Here is a 13,802-nt window from a genome sequence, read left to right on the forward strand (position 1 = left end):
GGATGGCGGCCACCAGGCTGCCAGGGAGAATAGGCCATGGCACGAAACCTATTCCCACCTGGGTTGGCCCAGCACCGGTAACCTACTGTAGGGACTGGACGCATTTCTGCCAAAAGCCACTGGGTTTCAAGATTTGCTTCTGAGTCTCTGGGATCACGGCCATTAAGCAGTTCAATCAGGAACCAGAGAGGCCTTGCCTCCAATTATATAGCTGAGTCGGAGGTGGTTTGTGGGTGTGTTTCCCACATACCTAACTTTTGGCTGTTTACTTTCTTGGTAAATTTTGCCCCAAGTTTTGGGGTCTGGCCAAAGGCACAGCAGCAATTTTGGGGTATCTGAAAGTCTGAAGGGGCCATCAGGCTGCTGATGCACTCACCTCACAGGTACAGATTGACCTGCTGGCGGCACCATACCCCCTCAAGGGGATATACTCTTAAAAAAGCAAACAAGAAAACCCCCAAAAAAACCCCAAAAACCAAAGTCTCCCTGGAGGAACACATAGAAATCATACAAATAATTTATTTTATGTATATATACAACAAATTATATAAGATAGATAAAATAATTACATAAATAAATCATATAACATAATCCATTTATAATATCTTTTAATATAATAATCTTGAAATAACATTTTTGCTCTTATTTTCAATATTGTCATTTTCATATAAAACTGTAACAGTTTCTATTTTTTGCAGGGGAGCATACCTAGCTGTGTTCAAGACGTTCTCCAGTTCTGTGCTCAGGGACCACTCCTGACAGTTCTGGAGATCAAACCCAGGTTGGCCACATGCAAGGCAAGTGTCTTACACACTGTATTATCTCTTTATAACATCTAAGCAGTTTGTGAACAAATATCAATTATATAACCATATAGGAATGTCATTTTTTGAGGTCTAAAAAATTAACAATAAGGTAAAGGGAGTTTTTTTTAAGTGGCTACTAAAAAGCCATAAATTATATATGGAATTAAAACTGTCAAAAAACTTTGTCTGTCACTTCTTATTAGCAACTAATGACACTGGGTAGAAGCCCTGAAATAATTATTTGGTTCACCATCTTAAAAATCTTTATTTGTTATATCAAATAAAATAATTGGAATTCATACAAATAGTCAACAAGGAAATTTAGTTGTTCCATAAAGACAAAGTGAAAAAATACAATACATTACCAAGAAGTTCATTTGGAAAATAATATTAATAAATTATTTGTTTAGGCCTCCTAAATGTCTGAAGGTGTGTAGGATCTACTCTCAAACATTTGAGAATACTTTTGAGAAACATAGTTGAATTTTTATTTTCTGTTAACTGCAGTTAACAGAAGTTAGAAATATTAGGTGAAGTAGACTCAGAGGGCAGAGTCATTGGTGTTCTACTCTGATTCAGATTTTCTTCAAAGGGATACCCATAATTTGGTTCAACAACTGACTTCACAAAAATCCCTTCAAAGCCTGAAGACATAGCAGAGTGCCTTGCATGTGGCAGACCCGGGTTGATTACCAGTATCCCATATGGCCCTCTGAGCACTACCAGAAGTAATTCTTTGAGTGCAGAGATAGGAGTAACCACTGAGTACCACTTCCCCTCACTCCCACGTTTCCCCCCCCCCACAAAAAAAAACCCTTTAGTTCCTCAATAGTCTTAAATCCCAGTCCTACACAAGAAATCAGAAAATGCATAAAAGTATTTGAAGAAAGCACCAGTCTATTTTTGCACAAAAATATTAAGCTTTGCTGTCAAATATTGCTATAACAATAGCTGGAAGCTGTCACTTCTTTTATTCTCAAGCAACACAATTGAAGGGATTTTAATATTTCCTTTTTTTCACATTTGCTCTCGGCACTTTTTTTTGTTTGTTTGTTTTGGGGCCATATCTGGTGATGCTCCGGGTTTACTCCTGGTTCCAAACTTAGAAATTACTCCGGGCAGTACTCAAGGGACTGTACAGGACATTGAGGATTGAAACTGTCAGCTGCATGCAAGATAAGCTCCATACCTGCTGTACTATCACGCTGTAGTAATGTTTTTAGCTTTTAGCTTCATTAAAGCCCACAAGATTTTGAAAAGTTTGCCATTTGATTAAAACAAATTTTCCTCTTTTGCTTGCTACCAACTCTAATCTTCCAGATCTACTACATTTTTTTTTTGGAAAACTATTTATAATTGTTGTTCTTGTGTGGGTTATTAGAGCACATATACATTTACAATTCATTTCAACACTTCCTATACAATGTTATAAAGTTAATAAACAATGGCTATATGGAACAGGCAGCTAACATAAACATTTGAAATATCAGGGCATAAAAAAATTAAGAATTAAGAGAAATAAACCACTTGTATTTCAGCAAAGCCAAATTTATCCCCTGATCCTAGTGAATTAAAGTCCATGAGGACAGGACGTATTTCTAGTTTGTTTTCTGTTGAGTCACTACCAACAGATGGTGCTAGAAAAAAATTTAGTGAGAATAGTTAAATGATTGAGGTCTTGAGTTAATGCAATCTGTTCTTTCCTCCGTTTGTTCTGTGAAAGGTGAACATTTATCCTTAGAACTGCAAAATTCTTTAATAACATTATTATGATGTATACTTTAAATTGTACTCCTGCACCTATAGCAATCTTAATTAATAGTATCATAATGATATTATTAGTAAAATAAACTTATACAATGTTGATATCATTTATATCTCAATAAAACCATAATATAAAGAATTGAAAAATTCAATGCTATTCAAACTGTTACTTTTTTCAAATAAAAGCATTTTGCATCCCTGCCATTTTTCTTATTAGAAAGTTTTATTTTGTTTTGTTATTATTTCTTTTCAGGGTGTGGGTTTGTGCTACACCACACCCAGTGGTGTTCAAGGGCAATTCCTGATATTGTTTCAGGAGTGTCCCTGCAGTTGCTCAGGAGATGAGATGTAGTACTGAGGAAAAAACAGGGTCCGCCTCATGCAAGCAAGTGATTTAATTCCTGTACTATTTTCTAGCTCACAGAAAGTTTTGTGTTAATTTTCACCCCTCTAAATCTTTATTGAGATATGAAAGTTTTCTCACCTTGTTTATCCAATGCTTTAAATTTTTTTATGGAGTTACATTTTATGAGTTACAGTACTCTCAGTGATAATTTCATGTGACACAATTCCAACATCACACCCATAAACAGAGTACCTACGCCCTCCCCCAAACTTCCAAAGGTCCCTCCCTTTCACACCCTTCCCCAAACCCGAACTCAGTTCTATCATTCTAATGCTCCCCCCACAAAATTTTATTTTATTACAGCACTGTGATTCACAAAGAGAATCATAGCTGAGTTTTGACAATGTTCCTTTGTCTATCCTGCCACTAGTGTTCTCTCTAGCACCATCCCTAAGTCCCCTGTTCTACCCTCCCAGCCAACTCCAAACAAGCCTGCACTAGTTTTCTTTTTTCTGACTGCTCCAGCTAGGTATTATTTCTATATTTCAAATGTGCATTTATACCTAATACTGATGTTTCTCTCCTTCCCATTTTTCTCTCAGGTTTACTTCATTGACTCTCATCACTTTAAGTACTATCTATCATGGTAAAAACCATAGTGTTAACATTAAAGATATCATGAAAGATGTAATATTGCAAATAACCATTCTGTAGACTAAAGACAAATTTCTGAATAAGTGATGTGCAAAATGAAAAAGTGGGTTTTTATGCTGAATGAGGTTCAGAGATATTATTCTAAGAGAATGATTTATAGGTATTAGGTATCAGCACCTTATGGACAGAAAGAGTACTCATTGTTAAGATAGGATTATTAAGGAAGCACATTTTATTCTTATAGCAATATAAGTCAGTAGAAGAATAATACAATTTATTTTGTGTCCTAAAGTATGACACCAAAATAATAGTCACCCAAACAATGGCTTAGGATTCTTCCTACACGCTTTCCTTTTAAAGGTCTCATAGCTACTTTAGCAATCAAGTTACATTTGTTTAAGTAATCTTTTCTCTTCAGTCTTTTCACATTTACTGCCCCATCCTAAATATCCTCTCTTTCTTGATCCATTTGGATGATTTCTCAGTGTTCCTTGAGTTACCTCCAGGAAATTTTGGGTATTTTTTTCTTTTTTTTGTTCTGCATTCCCTTGTCCCAACATTTCTAAGACAAATGGCTACAATATTCCTATAGAGATATGCATATACTTCCCTCTTAGTACTTACCATACATATTAAAATTGTGGTTTATTTCCTTCTATCCCTCTAGGCTAATTTTTTTTCACTTACTTCCTGAGATTAGAGTAGTATACTTATAGTTGACAATAGATTTTTAACTAAGTGAATGTATTAATAAATAAGACATACATTTTTTGTTAGTGCTTAGCATGAATTTTTAAACATAAATAGTATTTATTGATATTTATTGAAGATGCAAATGTATGTTGAATGTATCTTGGGCTTTGATACGATATATGTTAATTTTTGTTATAATAGAGTATGGACTACACTGAGAGAGAATTCAGGCATCTGTCACTCTCTAACCATGCCATTCTCTAAATTCAGTGTCTTTATCCACAAAACAGAGACAATAAGCTAAGATAGTTTGACTTTTAAAAAAATTGTATAGTTTAAGTAATATGCTTATATAATGTTAACATTTATGATTTTTTTTTGTGACTAAGTTTACTTCACTGAAGTGCTCAAGATCCTCTAGCACTCCCTTTATGTTACATCCTAGCTAAGGTAGTTTTGTAGCTTGAATACAATAACTAAATCAATGTAGTGTCTGACTTATGGTTGGTTTTTAAAGTCAGCATTCCCCCCACCACTTTTTTTCCAAATCTCGTACCTTTTCTCTCATTTTAATTTAATTTAATTTAATTTTGTTTTTTTGTTGGAATTTTGGGCCATATCTGAAGGTTCTCAGGGCTCTATGCTCTTAGCTCTATGCTCAGTGGTCACTCCTGGCAAAGCTCAGGGAACCATATGTGGTGCCAGGAATTAAACTCAGGTCATCTTTGTGCAAGGCAAATGCCTTATTCTTTATACTTTCTCTCTGATTCTTTTACCTACAATCTCACATGCCTTTCTTTTCTTATCCCTGAAATTAAAGCATTCTAGAAAATTTTGACTTAGTGTTTAAGACAATTGATGAGTTAATTTTCGGAAGTATACAAAAATATAAAGAATTACATGTATCTGATAATATGTTTGTGGTATATTGTCAAATCATTTGAATATTGATTCTTAGTTATCTTGGCCTATCATAATTTACCTTGTATATCATAAAATTATCTGTAGCAAAATATTAAAAAATAATTTTCACAATTTATGTTATTTTGTAATTTAAAATTCAGATAAAACTTTTGTGTTTACTTAGGAAACTTCAAGGAATCATTTGAGATATAATTTCTTATCAATGCACTATAGCACTGTCCTCCCATTGTTCATTGACTTGCTTGAGCGGGTCCAGTAACGTCTCCATTGTGAGACTTATTGTTACTGTTTGATATATCAAATATGTCACGGATAGCTTGCCAGGCTTTGCCGTGCGGGTGAGATACTCTCGGTAGCTTGCTGGGCTCTCCGAGAGGGGCAGAGGAATCGAATCTGGGTCACCTGGCACGGCTGCGTGCAAGGCAAATGCCCTACCCACGGTGCTATGTGACATAAATATAATATGGTATTACTAATAGAAAAAATAGCTGTCATGGTTGCTAGATGATCTTTAATTACATAAGCATGTAGTACTACTTTGTATACAAGAGTTATTATATTTTAAATATTTTATTGTTTTATTTGTACTCAGATATAATTGTTTTAAGTAGCACAATTTACTATTGAAGAATAGTTGCTCCTATTTTAGAGCCTATTTTAATTATTTTTATTGCTTACAAATAAAAAAACAAAAACACTAATGGTTAATAAGAATGAAATAGTTTTATAAATTTTTAAAGTACAAAGTTTTATATTAAGTGTTTGAACTAGGGACTGAACTCAACAAACTGTCACACTGTGTACTCTATTCTCCAGAACTAAATTACTCCAAGAGCTCTCAAAGTTCTGAAAAATAAGCTCATTTAAAGGTTTAGGCTGGCATTTTGTGATAAAATAGTTTAGCTGACTATTGGGGATGGGATAGTTATTGTCTCTCAAATTACATTCATTATGGAATAGAATAGGTAGACAAAGATTTAGAATTGCAGGCCTGGGAGAGTATATTTTTTATGAAGAAAAACACCATCTAGACACACCCTCACAAGCACAAAAAGAAATAATGTCTAAGCAAATATCTGAGTACCACATGGACTAGTTGGAATCACACATGAAATTAATAATAACAGTGACATATAATTCAGGTTAAGTCACAGCCTCTAATAGTTCAAACATCAGAAGTGGGGTTCAGGCTTCAGGCTTTGATTTGAGATCAAAGTAACAAAGATAAATTCTTACTGAAGTTGAAGATCTGGTTTGTTCACTGAATCTAGGTAGGGGCTATACAGTGGAGCCTCTCCTAACTTCTAAGGAAAGAGAAGTACGTCAGGCGTTGTCTGCTACAGATCACACATAGAAGTGATCTGACTTATGATACTTGGTCATAATTGATGTCAACATTGACTTTTATTATGACTCACACATTCACATTGGGATGGGTATAGAAAATGTACTCATGCAAAATTTGAATAGAGATTGAAAGCTTTCCTGGACATGGATCCTCATATTATTTATGTTTCAGAATGTTAGTATTCTGTTTCTATGTGATTCATCTGCCAAGTACCCTATGTGACAGGAATGGCTTTTCCTGCAGAATATTTTCAAGTGCACTTGAAATTGGCAGATAATATGAAGAACTAGAGTATGTGGAAGAAGGTTTATGAAATGAGTCAGGAGGCTGAGACAAGGATGGTGGGCAGATGGGTAAGAAATGTTCATGTTGATTGCAGATATTTGGAAGTCTGTGGAAGAGGGGAAAAGAAGGTGTTGAGTCTGGAAACCATGTAGCAAATATTTTTGAAAGAATAGTTACATGGGGAAAATGGTAATAAAAGTATCACCAAGGTTAAGATTGAGTGTCATTTTTTTTTTTACTTTTTTCCCCTTACATCCAGCAAAGCTCAGAAATTACTCCTGGCTCTGCACTCAGGAATCACTGCTGGTGGTGCTTGGGGGACCATATGGGATGCAGGGGATTGAACCTAGGTCCCCTGTGTGCAAGGCAAATGCCCTACCTGCTACACTATCCCTCTGATCCAAGTGTGAGTTTTCTTTTTACAAAAATTATGAAGGTATATAGTTACTAGGTCATCAAAGAGCTTTAAATGTCTATAATTTTGATGCTATTCTACCTCATGGTTTTGAGTTACTGAAACTCAGCATTACAAACCTGCCCAAGACCTTCCATCATTGTCCTATGTTACTTCTAGTTTACCTTTTCATTTCCCCTGAGTGACAATGAGATGGTATCTGTAACTAAGATTTGAAAGGATTTTGAGTTCTTACAAAGAAAGGTATACAAAGCCTGAGAGTCGAGTAATGAGTTAAATGAATCAGAAATAAAACCTTTTAGATAGATGCAACTCTTAGTTTAAGCTTCATAAAGTATTTTCTTTTATAAATAACTCTCTAAACTTTTATATAAAATTAAATAAATTGGGGACTGGAGCAATAGTACAGTGGGTAAGGTGCTTTTCTGGCACACCACTGACCCAGCTACAAACCTGGCATCCCAGAGAGTGATAGCTGGTGTGGTCCCAAAATAAAGCAAAGCAAAACAAAAAAATTCTCTGAATGAGAGTCAAGTAGTTTATTTTCTGTGGCTGACTGAACAGTCAGTGATGTTGTTCAGTAGTACATTTTCTTTTGGGTTTGAGGCCACACCCAGCAGTGCTCAGGGTTTACTTCTGACTCAGCACTCAGGAATTGTTCCTGGCAGCGCTGAGGGGACCTTATGGGATGTTGAGTATTGAACACAGGGCAGACATGTGCAAGACAAATGCCCTACCCATTGTACGATCATTCCAACCCCAAAACATTTTCCAACAATATGTACTTTTGTTTATAATATGAAGAAGTAGTCTAGATTTTATTGTTAATTCAGTGAATCTGTGAGTCAATAAGATCAATGGCATCCCTCTATTTATTGTTATAATTTAGTCAACTTTTATTTGTGATTTCTCTGGTTCTAGGTTATAATTATGAGAAATAAAATCTGGAGTAGATATGTTCTCCAGAAATGCACAATAAAAATAGAGAAAGTAAATTCTAAGTATTATTGTAAATATTGTAAGGTAATGTCATAGAGATTTGTGGTGTGTGTGTGTGTGTGTGTGTGTGTTTATCTGTTTTTTTTGGAGAGGGCACATTCAGTGATGTTCAGGGCTTACTCCTCTCTCTGTCCTAAGATATCACTCTTAGCATTGCTCAGGAGTCATATTCAACCAGGCATTAAACTAGGTTCACTCTATGCAAGCAAGAGACTTACCCCTGTCCTAAAAGTTTGTAAGGGAGTTCTTAATCTACACTCTGGTTTCTTGTCTACAAAATCAAGCCTTATAAGTATCAGATTGTTTTCAAGTGACATGATTATGACTCAGAAAAGAATTCAAGGCTGTTTACAGGAATAAAGAAATATCCAGCATTAAAACTAGAGAGTATTATGGTGAGTGAAGTCAATCTGAATGACAGAGACAGCGATAGAATGAGGTCTCTCATAAGTGGGGTAGAATGAAACCTAGTAAAGGGGCAACACATGATTAAAAGGAACAGAATTTGAGAGTTGTGCTATGGAGAATAAAGTATAGATGCAAGTTTATGTGGGGGTGGGGCAGTATGAAGTGTTCCTGGGTTAGTGATGGGTGAATTCTGGTGGTGGGTGTGGTGTTGGAGAGATGAATTCATGGAACTATACTAATGGTATTGTACGTCAATACACTTTACTAAAAATGGGGGAAAAAGAAAAAAATACCTAGCATTTAGGAATATTTGGAGGAATAAAATTTTCATTACATTCCAGGGTAAAAATTGCATTGTTTAGCATCTAAAATACCATGGTTGTAAATAGAAAAGAAAATAGCACTGTCTGTAGCACTGTCCTCCCATTGTTCATAGATTTGCTTGAGTGAGCACCAGTAATGTCTCCATTGTGTGACTTGTTATTATTTTTGGCATATCAAATATGCCATGGGGAGCTTGCCAAGCTCTGCTGTGTGGCAGGATACTGTCGGTAGCTTGCCGGGATCTCCAAGAGGGACAGAGGAATTGAACCCAGGTTGGCTGTGTGCAAAGCAAATGCCCTACCCACTGTGCTATCACTCCAGCCCTATATATATCATATACATATATATATGTATATATATACATATATACAGAGATACAGTACAAAGGGTTGGGTTCCCGCCAAGAAAATATGACATCCAATGAAGGGAAAGTCCAGTCAATATAAACAGACCCATAAGTGGGTCTACCATGAGATTTACCTCAAGAAGCCATTGTGGCACTGTAGCACTGTCTTCCTGTTGTTCATCAGTTTGCTCAAGCGGGCCCAGAAACGTCTCCTTTGTGAGACTTGTTGTTACTGTGTTTGGCATATCGAATATGTCACAGGTAGCTTGCCAGGCTTTGCCTTGCGGGCAAGATACTCTCAGTAGCTTGCCGGCTCTTCGAGAGGAGTGGAGGAATTGAACTCAGGTCGGCCAAGTTGGCCATGTGCAAGGCAAACGCCCTACCATTGTGCTATCACACCAAGAAGGCATTAAAATATTATCATAACTATATTCTGTATATTAAAAATGTAGATGAATGAATGGACTTGGAGAACGAATGATACAGATAATAATCAATTAAGGATAAAATGTGTCTAGAGTAACAAACACAATGAGATGGCATTAATTGCAACTTGGAATCTAAAGAAAAATGCAACTACTTGAAGAAAAAGCAAATAAACTATAAAGATTGAAAGAAAAATGAATGAAGGATAAGTAGTTAATAAACAGTGAAATAATATAAAATTGCCTAAATATTTATAGAATTGGAATTTGTGAAGAAAGGATCATAAATTAGTTTAAAGTAATAATGACTGAAATTTGAGAAAAAATTAACTCAATCCTAAGACACTTAGAAGAGACTTTTGAGTTTCACAATGAAGTTCATTGAAATCAGTGCTAGAAAATTTTGGGGATTTAAAAAATGAGAACTTAATCAGGCATTTTTTAACAAAGATACGGATGAAAACAGACTTCTCTTGGAAACAAGTGTGGTGTTCCTTTGTAAATTAATGGACCAGACTCTTTCATGTATTAAAAAAAATCTTTCTCAAGATCAAAGTGAAGTAACCCTTTTTTGGGGGGAAAATATACAAAAGCAGAAAGAATCAATAACTAAGGCAGAAAAGGTGAAATGAGTGTAATGAAGGACAAATGAGTGGGATCAGAAACCTATAGAATTTGGTAGATTTTTAACACAACCACATCACTAATAATATTAAATGAAAATTATTTAAGAGACTCACAACTGAAAGACAGAGAACACCAAACTGGATAGGAAAATACAATTCAATTGTTTGTGGTCTACAAAAAACCTTTGAATATGTAGGTACAGATTGGTTAAAAATAAAAGGTTAATCATAAACTAACAATAAACAGGTGATTGCACTCCTAAAAAATGAAAAAAAAATAAAAGAATGGGATAAAGATGTACTGTGCTAACACTAATCAAAAGAAAGCTGGTAGGAATTTAAAATGGTACAACTACTTTGGAAAGCAGTTTGACAGTTTTTTAAAAATCTAAATATACATCCACCATATGATTTAGACATTCCATTCTTAAGTAGTTATGCAAGAGAATGAAAGCATATGTCTATACAAAGACTAAAACATGAATATGCATAATAGCTATATTTGTAGTAGTGAAAAACATAAAATTTAAATGCCCATCAGGTTAACAGATAAATGAGTTGCAAATTATTTACAAAAACATATAATCCTCAGTAAAAGGAAGGACCCACTGATACATAGAATAGCTCAATTAAATTTCATAATAATTTTGCTGAGTGGAAGACATCAAACATAAAAATATGCGTAGTATGTGAGTGCCATTCGAAAATGTAATTTTCAATAAAATAAAACTAGTCAATGGTTATCTACGAATGAAGGGAATAGGAGAGAAAGGTTACAAAGGAGCTCAACAAAACCTTGCAAAGGTTATATAAATATATTTATGGATATATAAACATTATTTTCCCCATTTTATTCTTTTATAAATGTTTATTGTATATATCAAAATTTATAAAATTGTATACTAAAAATATGTGTCATTTATTATGTGCTAATTATTTCTAACAAATATAGTGGGAAATGGTCAAGAAAGCGATTTAATATAAGAGATTACTTACAAAAAAGTAAGTAATCCAACTGCAGTTTGACTATCCAACTGCAGTTGAAGGCATAAGTTTTTGTACACATTTATGCAATTGTATGAATTTTTAAATGAGTATTTAAAGTTGAGTTATAGAGACAAATTCAGACTTTTCAAGAATTTGTTTAATTTTTTTTGTAGAAATCACAATTTATTGTCAAAATAGTACCATCTACTAGTGGGTAAGGGAACTCAAGTTTCTCAGGATGAAGAGAGTTTTATCAGATATGTATTCAATAATGCACAGGACTAAACAGCTCACTAAATCTTATCATGAAAGGGTTAATGTACTTTATCAGTCAAATTTTCTACTAGTGGTTAAGTATTTACTTAACATATTCAACTATCTGGGTAATGTGCTGCTTATAACTGTTATCTAATATGATATTTGTTTTTCAACTTCTTTTATATCTCCCTTGTACTTAAAAATAAGTTGTTATGAATTAGTTTAAAAGATGAGTTTAAAGTACTGAGTATTAATGGTAACATAATTTTGTATTTAGTGCTCTTTAAGATACATAGTGTTAAAACATGAAATAATTGAAAGATCCCACTTAATTGTTCTTAGGTCTGTCATTCGCATTGTTTATCTGGATTGTGCCTTGTAATTCTAGTATCTAGTGTTCTGCATGGGCAGATTTACTATGGATTCTACCACTCCGAGAAATGTTATGATTGACTATAATTCAATAATGCCAGATGGCTGACTGTAATCGAACAATTCTGTAACAGAAAAAGAATAAACCTAACTTTTGTATTTGAAGCTAAACTTTGCAAACCTATGTTCAGGTCAAGATCAGGATTAATTTATGGCATCATAGAGTATAAAAAATAGATACCAGAATACTATTATATTAGAATTATGGATCTATATATATTAGTATTTGCTGTTGTGAGAATTTTAAACTGTTAGCTCATCCTTGTCATATGTCTGTAGCTATGTGCATAACAGAAAATATTAAGTTTAACTATACGATGAATGCATTTAGAATCACAATGAGCTTTCATGATTCCATTAATGAGGCAGGGTCAGACTCTCCTCTTTTGTCCTATTTATACCTTATTCTTTGCATTATGACACTTATTGCTATTATTAATTTATTTTTGGCCCTTCTGTGAGCTCTTTGAAAGTAGGACTGCATTTGTCATCCTTGTATCCTCAGAAATAAGACAGCACATTTGCTTAATTAAGAAATAAATAAAGTCAGAGACATAAAATCCAGCAGTTATAATTATCCTGAAGTCTTCGGTATTAAATGGCATCATTAGTGATAGATCTAATAAATGTTTTCATAATTTTTTTTGTTTTTACAATACAATCCAGTTTTTTGTTAATTTTATGTTGAAAAGTATTAAGGTGTGTCTATTGTTTTTTGGGCTACATTCAGCTGTGCCTAGGGCTTAGTCCTCGTTCTGGCTTGGGGAAGATATGGTACTCTTAAAGATCTAAAGAAAGTACATGTGATAAATTTGATAAGCTTTTTTTGTACGAAAAGAAAAGTAGTAACTGGGTTTTCCTTATTTTCTTTAAAAAATTTTATTTTATCAAAGCACCATAATTTACAACATTATTCATAGTTGAGTTTTAGATATACAGTGTTCCAGCACCAATTTCAGACCATCAGTTGTCGACTTACTTCCAGCAGTGTTCCTAGGTTCTCTTCCCCACACTCCTACCCCCACCCTGCATCTTGACAGGTACATTTTTAAGTTTAGTTGTTGAATGTTGGGTCTGTTTTCAGTGTTGTTGACTTTGTATGACTCTTGGATGTTCAGATAATGGAAAGCTATTACTATTCCTTTGCAGTCCTGATTGTAATGAAATCTTCTTGTCTCCATAACCATCCCCCGCCCCCGCAATTGCCCCATTGCTTCCCTTCTATCTCTTCCCTCGACTCCACCTTGAATTATTTACTTCTCCCAATTTCTGAGGCCAAGGATGAAATAGGCATTTCCATCATCTTACCTTTAAACCATTGTATTTCCTTGTCTTAGCATTCTAAACAAAGACAACTAAATTATATAGCCAAACAGATGACATTTATTTAGGAATTGTGATTGAGAAGATATTTTTCTCAAAAATAAATTTTTTTTTTTTTTTTTTTGGTTTTTGGGTCACGCCTGGCGATGCACAGACAGAGGTTACTCCTGGCTCTGCACTCAGGAATTACCCCTGGCGGTGCTCAGGGGACTATATGGGATGCTGGGAATCGAACCTGGGTTGGCCGTGTGCAAGGCAAATTCCCTACTTGTTGTGCTATTGCTCCGGCCCCCAAATGTTCTTGTAATTTTAAAGTCTGTTCATCTCTTCTCGGCACTTGGAATTTTTTTTCCAGATTCTGGCTATTTTTCACAGTGCTGCAATGAACATATAAGTGCAGATGTCATTTCTACTATACTTTTTTTGTATTTACAGGATA

The sequence above is a fragment of the Sorex fumeus genome, unplaced genomic scaffold (genome assembly GCF_029834395.1).
Source record: "Sorex fumeus unplaced genomic scaffold, SorFum_2.1 ptg000002l, whole genome shotgun sequence".
Taxonomy (NCBI): Eukaryota; Metazoa; Chordata; class Mammalia; order Eulipotyphla; family Soricidae; genus Sorex; species Sorex fumeus.